Genomic DNA, 13,080 nt, shown 5'->3' with positions numbered 1-13,080 from the left:
TGGCTTAAGTAATTTTAAAGTTATTTTTTTAGAGCAAAAATGGTGTATTTTTATAGAAAATTCAAGGAAAACTAGTTAGGGATTTATATTTGTGTTGAAAATTTTAGGATAATTATTTTATAAGATAAAGAAGATAATTGACGAATGAAATCCTTAAAACGAGTTAAGGATTAATTTCTGAAATTAAAGGCTATTTTCTTGAAAAATCCAAGAAAAATAGTTGGGAATTAATTTTTGACCCAAAATTTTTATGAAAATCATTTTGGGGGTCAATTTCTGGTGTTATTTAAATAAGTCAGGCCTTTTCCTTGGTATTTTTGAAAAAAATAAAAGCCGGCTTCAGAGGTATTTTTATATTAAAAATTAGGTTTTATTTTACAATTAAATTAGAAGTTATATTTTTTTTATAACATCACCTATTCTGTATTTCTGTCGCAAATTCTTATTGTTGATATTTTTAATTTATTTTTAAATTTTAAATTTATTTTAATGACTAAGTTAAAAACTTAAGCATTTCAATTTCAATCCAAACGCCTACATTTCCTTTTTAATTGTTTTTTCTTTGGCAGAGATCAAGAGGAGCACACACTTGGTGGGGAAAAAACAAACACACACGAATACTACAACGCATAAAACAAAACTGTCTAAATTTTGTTTTTTGAAATTTTTTCCTTTAAAAGTTTCTCTTTTCCTTGATTCAATCATCTTGTTCATGCTTGCCGACAGTTTCAGCTTTAAAATTGTCGGTCACGGACTCACCGTCGCCTGAAAAAGACATCTTTGATGAAAAAGCAGGGATAGAAATAGTCACACGTGGTACGCCTTCCTAAATCCTTTTTTTTTAATATAAAATCTATTTAATTAGTTTAATTAGATAAAAAAATTAAGTAAGATAGTTAATTAAAAAAATATAACATATTTTTTAAAAAATATTATAATCATCTTTCTTAATATTTTTCCTTCTTCATATCCAAATCTTCAATACAAACACCACTACTGCTAATTCCAAGTCATGCGTAGGGTAGTTTTTCTCATGTGGCTTCAATTGTCCAGAGGCATAAGAAAGTATCTATGAAGGTAATTTACAAAAAATTGACAAAAATAATAAATAAGTTTTATATTTATGATCAAAAGTAACTTAATAATTAAATCCTATATTAAGAAGTGTAAAATTTATTTAATTACATACACCCATTGAAAAAAAGATTAAATTAATTATTTATTATTAATATATATAAATATATATATTTTCCAAAATATTTTTTACCAGATTGTTTTTCTTAAATATTATTTTTTTTAATAAGAGCATTAGATGTAGAAAAATTAAGAAATTAATAAAATAATATGAAAAAAAGATTAAACCAAGAAAATAAAGTAAATGAAGATCTTTTTTTTTTTCCAAAGCTTGGACCAAAAAAAATTCTAAAATTTACATTTTCCAAAACCTGCAAACCATGCCCATTAATTGTTTTATGTATGACTTTTAACACATTCATCCTGCATCTATTTTATGGTTATTGTTGTCTGTTGAGCGTTCAAAATGTATAGAAGAAAGCTTTGATCAAGCCCACCATCATGTTTAGGGGAATTGAATGATGAATGGAGCTTCAGTGTTAATTAATAACTTTTGTTCACTGATTAATGAAGTACTCAGTTTTTTTGAAATACTCTTTTGCTCTAATTTATAGAACAGGGAAAGAAGATTTTTTTAATCCTATTTATAAAGTACTAAGAGAAATTTTTTATATGAGTATACAAATTTGCCTCTTATTTATTATTGTGTTGATTTTGTTTACATGAGGTATAATATATATTAAATATGGATAAAAATAAAAATTTATTAAATTTTAAATAAGAATTAATAAAATTTAAAATTTTCTTGTAAAATATATTGAAAATAATTTATAAATAAGATCAGAGGAGTATAAATGTATACAATAATATAGAGACAATGATGTGTTCCTAAAATGTTATGCTTTAACAAAGGCAGGTTGTTTTGGGGAGCGCGAATAATTGGGTTGTCTCCTCTTTTTCCAAAAGCGGATGCCCAAGTCAATAATTGAGGAGAAGAGTGAATTATTAGGAGAAAGAATGAAATTAAAGGGTTATTTAAAAAGATTAAGAGAAAATATTTATTAGAACTAGCTAGATTCCGTTTGCCTCAAAAGTTATTTGCAAAGAAGGCGAATCACATGTACACTAATTTAAATTTTAAATTTTTGGAAGAAATCTCAAAAATAAATTTATAAATTGTATGTTAAGATTTGGAAATTAAATAAATATTTTTAGTTAAAAATATAAAGACAAATGTATTCAAAGCTGATAATATGGATTGGATCTACTAGCCAACTCAAAAAAAAAAATAGCACCAGTAAACAAGCATTTTTAACCCAAGCTCCCAACGCATTATTATGATTATATATTATATATCAATTTTTAACCTACAAAAGCGTCATCTCTGCAAACTCTCTCCCTCTCTCATTCTGCCAAAAGAAAGAAATAACAAAATGGCACCAATGTATAACAACCTGGAAAGATCTCTTCCTACACAACACTTCTCCTGCATTCCACAACTCCATTTTGTCCATGTCAGCAAGCAACCTGGTCACAATCCATATCTTCTTCCCTATCAAATGTCCATATTATCAGATTTCTTGCTGCTGTCGCTCTTGGTTCTCAGATTGGTCAAGCAAGCAGAAGTGAAAAGTTTATTTGATTGATTTTCATCAAAATTTGGTCTGCTGTTTATGGTGACGATAAAAAATTACAACAGTTGACTTAGCGTCATCGACTTGGGAAGAAATCCTTAAAGATAGAGATGCCAACGAGAAACATGGATTACTTGAAGGTCTTCCTCTGACTTTGGCGGAATGAGAGGGGGGGTGGGGGGAAGTGTTTGCAGAGACGACGCTGTATTTTTTAGCCGGATGGGATCACTAGAAAAAGACTGAAACGACGCCGTTTGCGGAAGTGGAGGGAAATGGGTCAGAACAGAAATGAAGACATCCTTTGCCGCTCGCCGGCACCATACTACCTTCGGTCTTAATTATAAGGGTTAGTTAACTAATTTGAGGAGATTAAGGAAAGAAGTTAAGTTAGTTATTTGTAATAAATATGTGTTATCTTTCCTAAAATATCCTTACTAATCAAATGTGTTGGTTAAAACTAAAATTATTATAAGGACTATTTTGAAAAAAATTAAATAAATATGTGAGACAAAATAAATTTGGGTCTTATATTTAGAACAAAAAAATATCAAACAAGATCTCATATTAAGAACTAGTAGTATATCTCATAGATTTGCGTTAATTTACTCACAGGCCATTGCTGCTCTTTACAAGCCTACACTGAAGCCAAGTACTGTCATATTTATTCTATCCAGAGTGGGTTGCGTCACATTTTATTCCCATGAATTAATTGATTCCGGGGACCTCTTGGTCAAAGAAAAAGTATCCATACAGTTCCTGAAAAATCTTTACTCAATCTTTTTGAAAATATATTATTACGTTCACCTGCTTAACACCCAATTCACTGTTGACATGTTAATTAGGGAGTTATATGAAAATGCTTGGACTAAAAATTAGCTCAATGCAATGAATTGAAGCTAAGATTAGTGAAGATATTCTGGCTGGGATGGTGTAGATGGATGTGCCATTCTTTGCTATTAGTAGGATTATGTAAGAGTACTTGATCAAGGGAAATCAGAGACTATGGAGACATGTCAATGGGAGTTATGTCTGGCAAGTACTTCACCATACCCTCCAACCCCTACAATGAAAATATCATCGAAGTTACTTGTAGCTAGTTACTTGTGGCTGCTCTTATTTCATCTATAGAAAAGTAGCGACACAAATCCGACGGTAATGATGATGACTCACGGGGTTTGTTTTTCTTGGACGAGTCAACTGATTTTTGTCCCCACCATGAAGAACCTTCCTTGACTGGAGCTCTAATGAATTGCCGGAAAATGAGCAGAACAATAAGAGACAGCACGATGAAACCTGATGTTGCCCCGACGACAATGGGAATTGCCTTTACTTTGTTTCTGTTCTTCAATGTCTTGGAGGATGTTAGGGGGGCAGGTAGAGGTGGATCAGGATTAGGACCCGCAAGATTATCATTGTAGTCACTTATTTTCAAAATTTCAATACCATTCAATAAAACATCCCTGTAAGTGCTTCTTGCAGTTGGGTGTGGTTGCAACTTAATTGAAAGATTGAGCTTCTTCAAGTTTCCCTTGCCCTGCATCGACGCTGCATAGTCCCTATGAGCAGGAACATTTCTCTGACTCTGAGTCCACAACATTACATCGGCGACAGACTCCACCAAAGCGTCATTTATGAAGATTTGGAAAACTCTGTCTCCAGCTTTTTCAATGTGTTCATCAAACTCGCAAAAATGCAATCTCACCATATAAAAAAACTCTGAGTCAACTTCAAATTCCCAAGTCACATTAAATTTGGACGTTTCTTTCATCCCATAATTTCTGGCAGTCATGTATACTTCATCAGGTGCAAAATAATTTTGATCATCTCTGTAAACTGGATGTAAACCAAAACCTGCTGAAATACTTAGCGGTCGTTGCCTCTCCAAGTAGTCATTATCCTGGTCCCAATAACGATACATGCCTGTGTCTTTATCGGAAGGAATCTGACGTCCGCCAGCATTAGCTCTGTACAGAGTCTCCAGAGCACTGCTGTTCTGGACCGGAAACTGCATGTTTCCATCACTTAGCCGCATAGATTGTTGGTCATCAGGCTTGGTGTAGTACAGAAAGGGGGGCATAGAGATGATCTCAATCCCGTTGACGAAAGCGTAGGCGTTTGGATAAGATTCGTTGGGCGTGAAGGTTATGTTCAGCCTCCGACCTGAGTCAACGTTGACACAGTACTCCTGTACGATGGCTCCTTGTTCTCCGGCAGCATGTTTAAGATAAGCGCTGGCGCCGGAGCCGAAGCCGGCGTTGGCGTCGGCGTTAAGTGAAGCGTTGAAGTTCTTGAGGAGGATGTGGGGCCCTGCTTTGACGGAGAAAAAAGCATCGGAGCGCGGGAAGTTCGGGTTGTAGGAAGATGGATAAAAGTAGAGGCGAATAAACTTTTGGCCGTCCGTCTTCATAGGAAACAAGTAGGAGAATTCGGAGCGAGAGAAGCGTGCGGTGTTGTAAGGGATCGGTTTGCCATCTGCGTTGTCGCCTACTGATGACTTATTGCTGTTGGAGAGTTCGATCGGAGAGAATAGACCGGAATCTATGTCTCCGGTCCAGTCCGGCCATCTGGAGAAGAGAAATTGCCGGAACCACCGCAGTTGACTGAGAAATGATCAACAGGATTGTAGGAGGCGACAGTGGAAAGGAGATGGAAGAAAAAGAATAACTGGAAGGTAGCGACGATTGTGGGCGGGTTAGTCACTCTGGACACAGCGGTTTGTCTCTCCCTCATCACTGACTTTGTTTATCTATTCTTTTCAGTTTTTCTTGGGATTTAAGGAGTTAAACCCACTTGATGAAATAGACTCGATTTCCTGGAAAGAGATGCTATTTTATTCACCCAGGCAAGCAATGAGTTACGCGGCGGCTTTGACTTTTCAAACCCACTTGCCTCGTCACTTCCAACTCAAGCTACGTCGCACGCCAAAACATAACACACGCGCGCGCGCACAATATATCTCATAGATTTGCGTTAACTGACTCATAGACCATTTCTACTCTCTACAAGCCTACGCCGAAGCCAAGTACTATCATATTTATTCTATCCAAAGTGGGTTGCCTCACATTTTATTCCCATAAATTAATTGATTCTGGGGGGCATCTTGGTCAAAGCAAAAGTATCCACACAATTCCTGAAAAATCTTTACTCAACTATTTTGAAAATACATTATTACCTTCGCCTGCTTAACATCCAATTCACTGTTGACATGTTAATTAGGGAGTTATATGAAAATGCTTGGACTAAAAATTAGCTCAATGCAATGAATTGAAGCTAAGATTAGTGAAGATATTCTGGCTGGGATGATGTAGATGGATGTGCCATTCTTTGCTATTAGTAGGATTATGTAAGAGTACTTGATCAAGGGAAATCAGAGACCATGGAGACTAGGAGTGTTCAATTTGTCCCGTCCCGGTCGTTCTGTCCCGGTCCCGGTGAGTTCGGGAAGGAACAGGACGGGACAAAAAAAATTTCGGGATGGGACAGTAACCAGAACGGGACGGGACGCAGGACGGGGTCGTCCCATCCCGGGATTTTTTTTTCTTTTAAAAATTATTTATTAATAATTATTATTAGATTATTCAATTTACTTATTAATAATAACTCTTATTTTTATGGTGATTTGTAGCTCTTAAGTTGTAGTATTATCTCAACAAAATCTCCTTCCTCAATAAAATAATTTATAAAGTCATTATATAGTGTTTTTTTTAACGGTATTTTTTTTACAGTATTATTTTTACACCTTTTTTATGCTATATAATTAACCTTTCTACATAATATTTTTTATAATGTTTTTATCTTTAAAAGCCCAATAAAAAATAAGTATTATAACATAAAAAAATTCATATAAAAAATTATGGTATCTTTTTTTTTAAAAAAAAAAGGGGAAGCGGGACGTCCTGGTCCCACCAGGACAGGACGGGACACGGGACAAAATCCCTGTCCCGTCCCTGTTCACTGGGACGGGCCTATGAACACCCCTAATGGAGACATATTAATGGGAGCTATGTCTGGCAAGTGCTTTACCATATAAGGTGGTAATATTTAAATTCTGCATTAAAAAAGTTCTTGATTTCCTTGAATAAAAATTCTCTCCAATTTTAAAAAAACTTGTAAGAAAGAAAAAACACAATGCCACCAGTGATGTTTATGACTAGTGTCTGGAGGCTGACTTCTTGGTGCCCAGAAATAAAGGTTACATGAAAGTCTTTTGATCACACAATGTATTTCCAGAGCGTGTTGTGTTTAGTGGGTGTATGCTTATTAATCATTTACATTGAAATTACTATTCAAGAAAACTCCTTCGCCTAGGAATTACTTGAACGCAAAATAAATAAATATTAGAAACAAAGTATATTAAAATATTATCCTACCACTAGTTCTTAATATATGAATTAGCTAGCTAATTTGAGTAAATTGAGAAAATTAGTTAAATTAATTATTTCTAATAGATAGATGTTGTTTTTTCGAAAATACCTTTACTAATCAAGTATCATTTAATGAAACATTTAAGATGTGCAATTACTACCAGAATTACCTTGAAAAAAATAGATAAATATGAGAGACAAAATAGTGGGGTCTTATATTTAGAACCAAATTAAAGTCAAACTGACTTTTATATTAAAGGCCGAAAGTAACATTTAAGATCATGTTAAATCTCTAACTAACTTTTATATTAAAAATCAGGTAGCATTTTTTGCAATTTCAATTTTCAACTGTTTGATTTTGCATATAATTATAGGAGTTTTGGGCATCCCAAAATGTTCTATTGGTTCCACTGTTAAATGTCATCTTGTTATTATAGTCTAATAAGGGCATACAGCTACTTGCAAAAAGTAATCATTTGAATGTGATTAACAAAAACGATAAGAACTTAAAGGATAACAAGCATTTGAAGAAGCACCTTAGAACTCGACGATGGAACATCAAGATCTGGGGGAGGCAACCTCTCCCCTCTCCTCTCCCCTTCTTTCCTCCTCTAACAATTCAGATTAATAATTTAACATTTTAATAATAATTTTAAAAAATAAAGGGTTAAGATGTGTCCGGTTCAACGTTCTACAATATTTTGTAGGTGACTCGTTGGGCTATATAATTCAGTTTCAAAAAATTATGAGAAACAACACTCTAAAATCCCTATATTTTGCTCTTTTTCCAGTTTTACCCTCATTTCATGTCATTATATTCTAAATCTGAACTGTTTTAATTTAATATGCCCTCCATCTAAAGGGACTACATTGGAAATAGACAATAATTATATTCACGGAAAAATAAAAATTAATCCTAATTAAAACGGAACAAGTATGAGATTAAACCTAATCATATAATCAAGAATAAATGCGGGTTCTCACACGGGAGAGAATATAACGCACTCATATAGAAGAGAGAATTATAGATCAGTCAAGGATAAAGAAATTTATTAATAAGACTTCACTGAATGGTCCCAAAAAGTTAGAACTAAGGATGAAACTGACCAGTCAAAGCAAACATAGGGAGACTGAAATTTATTCCATTCCACTAGGAATTCATATCATTAGGCGATACAGACCCACATATACACAAGAAGAAAGGAAACCATAAGTCCTTCACATCACATTCAAATTTGAAATCACTAATCAACCATATCAGAAGAAGCTAAGCAATTTCTCAGCAGCCTGATCGTTTGTAAATACCGCATCGTTCTTTCTTACCATTTACACTTGGTGGTGGAAGGCAGCTTGTGCTTATGTATCTGGTACCTAAAGGACAAGGCACAGCAGGCTTATTGTTGTTACCTGTATTTCCAGTCTTAAACTTTGAAGCATCCAAAAGCATTCTGCCTACATGAGAATTCATCAGCAACCCATTGACGTCGTCAATGTCGTCCTCTTCGATAAGGCAGTCGGCTGAGCCGCCTCGGCAGGTGGTGATGATGAAGCTGTTGTTAACGTTCTCTGAAGTTGCCATGCTCAGATCTGCAAGAACTAGTAAGGCCATCCACATGAGGAAGATTAGTGAGAGAACCTTCTTCATTTGGCTGCTCAAGAGTGTTATCTGAACAATATCTTGCTTATTCGAAAAGAACATCTATCGGTTTTTGTTATCTAGGCAATTCTACTCTATCTTTGCCTTCGAAGACATTTTTGTCAAAATGCTATCAATAGGAAAGTAAATTACCGAAATGCTACATGATGAAAAAAAGCATCTACCCCTGCATTTTTTGAAATTCGCTGTCAATGAGTTCCAGCCTGACATCTATTTTTCTAAGATAAAAGTGAGACTCGTTCACCGACATCCCACTTTTTCGCTTTTGGCAACTATTATAGCGAATGACCCATTCCTGCAATTCTCTACCACACTCCAATCCTTCTGAATTTTGGAGCAAATTTCAACCCACGACCCCATTACTTCACATCTCCTCCCCTTTTTTTATTCTCTGTTTCCATTCAGATAGAAGGGATATGAATAGATTTTACATAAAAAAAAATTACCTTTTATTCTTGTACTTAAATTTAGAAAAAATATATATAAATAAATAATATAAATATAAAATATTTATAAGTCATATATAATATATCCAAAATTTTCACCTATTTAATTATAAAATACATACTTTTCAATTTCTATTTTTATCATCATTACTCAACAATATTAAAATCAAGGGTATTATCGTGAAAAAAAAAACTTAACCTCTTCGTAGGTTTCATGAAATAGCTTCTAATGAATAAAAATATTAAAAATTTTAAGTGCACAAAATTTCTTAAAATAATCTGATAAATAGACACTAAATTTTCTTATTTCATTGAATCGCGGCAGGAAAAAGCTGAAATGGGTCATTCATTGGAAATTTTTCCGAGATGAGACAAATGGGATGAAGGAGTTTGGCCTTTTTATCTTAAAAAAGTAGATGTCAGGCTATAACTCGTTTATAGCCTGAATGAGTTTCAAAAAATACAGCATCTGAGTAAATACTTTTCATCGTATAACATTTGGGGTAATTTGTTTTGTTGTTTATGATGACGTTTTGACACGAAAAAATGCCGTCTTCAAATATATATATATATATATATGTATAAATGAAAATGATCTAAAATTAAATATGTAAGTAAATATCTCATTTTTATTACATGCGTTAGCTTTAGTCACTTTCAATGTGGCCCAGTTCAATCACATGCATATGCAAATAGTACAGCTCTATGCTCCAAGGTAGAGCTGGTAATATGGGTTGAACCCGTCAACCCGCCAAAAATGGCGGGTTAGGGTTGGCCAAAAACCAACCCACCAATAAACGAGCCTTTTTAACCCGCACCGCCAGGCCCGCAACCCGCCGCGGGTTAGCTCGCCAACCCGCGGGCTAACCCGCATTTATTTTTTTTATTTTTTTAAAATTTTTTTAATTATTATAATTATATTATTATATAGTATATCCTATCTAAAAAAATATTAAAAAATACTTATATAATTTATTTGGTACTTTTAATCAAATATTTCAAGAAAAAACAAAAAGTTTATTATTATTTTTAAATATTATATAAGAAAAAAAAATTAAAAAGTAAAAAAATATTTTAAAAAATAAATAAATAAATGTTGGTGGGTTAGCGGGCCAACCCACCAACCCACCTTGGTGGGTTAGGGTTGGCTAAAAGCCAACCCGCCTTCAAACGAGCCTTTTCAGCCCGACCCGCCATGGGTTCAACCCGCAACCCGCGGGTTGGCTCGTATTACCAGCCCTACTCCAAGGAGGCTTGGGTCTTGGCACAGTGCAGGTCGGTCCTATATCTTTTAACAATTAGTGCGTCGGATGTTGGCTGTCGTGTCATTACTAGAAAAAATTCTTTTTATATATAGTTTAATTTACATCCTTGGTTGCAACAACAGTGTAAAAAAATGTGACCCAACATTTTTATAAATATTGATGGATTTTCAAATTGATTTTGCATATACAGCCGATGTGAAAAAATATACTTTTTACATTAGTTATTTGTGTAACTGGTATACAAAATATTAAAAATAATTTTTTTAGAAAATAATATTTACAAGTTTTTAGACTTATTTTTTATACAATCAGTCTAAAATATACTTTCTAAACCAGATATTTATTACAATTGATATAAAAAGTTTTAAAAATATTTTGTTTAAAAAAATAATATTTACGAGTTTTTAAAAGATGATTTAAAACCCAAAGATCTAACCTATTTTATTTTGTGGTTGTCTCTTCTAAATCAAACTTCATTCTCTTGTAATCTCTTTTAAATTTTTTTACAATCTCCTTTCTATACTTCATTCATCAGTAATATCAATGCCAGTCCTGCTTTTCATACTCTTATTTTTTGTGTTGTGACTTTTTTTTTGTGCTCCTCTCCTTTACGACACATTATCTTCTCCATACTCATCATCATCTTCAAGTTCATTGACTTCTCTATGATCATCAGTTAGAGATTCATGCTCACACCATCCAAATCTATACTTGTTCATCCAGATTTGTACTCATGGTGTCAGGATTTGTGCTCACCACATCCAAAAAATCTGTACTATTTCAAGTTCTCATTGTGTTATCATCCAAATACTTATATTTGCATAGATCCTTATTTGTGTTAATTGCTGTCATATTTGTTTCAAGTTTATACTTTTTTTTTAATTTATCTGTTTAACGAATAATTTTAAACTTTATCTAACAAATATATTTTTATTATACAAACCAATATGAATCCATATCATTTTTGCAAAACTTGGCTAGTTTTCTTATGGTCTTATTAGATCTAATTGTTTCTACTTTTTACACTATTTCTTATTTGTTAGACTGTTTGTCTTTTAAATTCAAACTAATCAAAAAATTACGAGATATAGCCCTCAGTGTTTAAGTATCTTTGGAGGGGGGTGGAGGGTATTTTTTGGGTGATGTACTCTATATATATATACTCTTCCGATCCTTAATATAAGACTTATTTAACTAATTTGATTAGATTAAGAAAGTTAGATAAGTTAGTTAATTATAAGAAATATGACATGTTTTTCCTAAAACATCATAATCATTTTCCTTAATATCCTCTCTCGTTCTTCTACTTGATTATGGTTGAGAAAATATTCATAAGGGTAATTTAGAAAAAGTTGTTAAATATGAAAAATAAGTCTTATATTTAGGATCAAGATCAACTTAATAATTAGGTTCTATATTAAAGATCGAAGGAGCATATATATATATATATATATATATTCTTAGAGATCAGAATATGTGCGTGTGTGTGTGTGTAACACGCAGTTGTACGCTTGCAGGGGTAGCTCTAGATGGACCGCTTTTACATTTATTTTCGGAGCGCCCCACCGTACACACCATTGGCTTTTCCAAACTGAACGCACCTTTCCATACGAGTTGTAAAGCGCACACAGGTGGAATTTCGGTATGCAAATAATTCAGAGTGGTACTTATAAATCAAATATTCATTAGACGGATATAAATATGTAGTACTCCTCCGGTCCTTAATATAAGACCCATTTAACTAATTTGATTAGATTAAGGAAGTTAGGTAAGTTAGTTAAGTATAAGAAAAGTGATACATTTTTCCTAAAACACCATAATCATCTTTCTTAATACTCCTCTCCCTCTTCTATTTGATCATGGTTGAGGGAGTATTCATGGAAGTAATTTAGAGAAAATTGATAAATATGAAAAATGGGTCTTATATTTAGGACCAAAACCAACTCAAGAATTGGGTCCTATATTAAGGACCGGAGGAGTACTATATTTCATGTACAACGGACATCAAAGCGGGTTAAATGCCGTCTGGATGGTCGGTCCTGGTTTGAATGTTTATCATATTGAGCACTCCAAACTTATTAGATTTAGACCGTACAAATATGATTTGAGCGATTCAAATTTGATTTTTTTTTATTAATAACTATTTTAACAAGTATGGAATCTGAAATAAAGATAATATCTTAACTATCATTTTTTTAAAGAATAATTTTTTATTATTAATTAAAAATTTTAAATCTCAATCATTATTAGATCTAAACGGTCTAGATCTAATAAGATTAGGACGCTTATCCAAACTAATTACCCAGACGGTCTAGCTAATGAGCATGAAAAATAAAAAGACTATGAATACAGACACAATATTTTCAAAGATCCCTACCTTAATTCCTTTCAACCAAATTATATATGTATAGCTATGCCCTATCATATAAACTAGTTAATGATATTAATAGAGTTGTGAATATTATTATAAGAGTTGTCATTCACAGTATAAATGTTGAAAAAAATCCTAGCCTAAAAATCTGGAAAAAAAAAACATATGGTTAATGGAGTTAAAGAAGTTGTAAATATCATTATAAGAGTTATTAATTATATTACAAATGTTTTAAAAAATGACAATTTAAAAACCTAAAAAAGTACATG

The sequence above is a fragment of the Neltuma alba genome, unplaced genomic scaffold (assembly GCF_004799145.2).
Source record: "Neltuma alba isolate B1F8T4 unplaced genomic scaffold, ASM479914v2 tig00011768_pilon, whole genome shotgun sequence".
NCBI lineage: Eukaryota > Viridiplantae > Streptophyta > Magnoliopsida > Fabales > Fabaceae > Neltuma > Neltuma alba.
Note: the sequence above shows the minus strand (reverse complement) of the source record.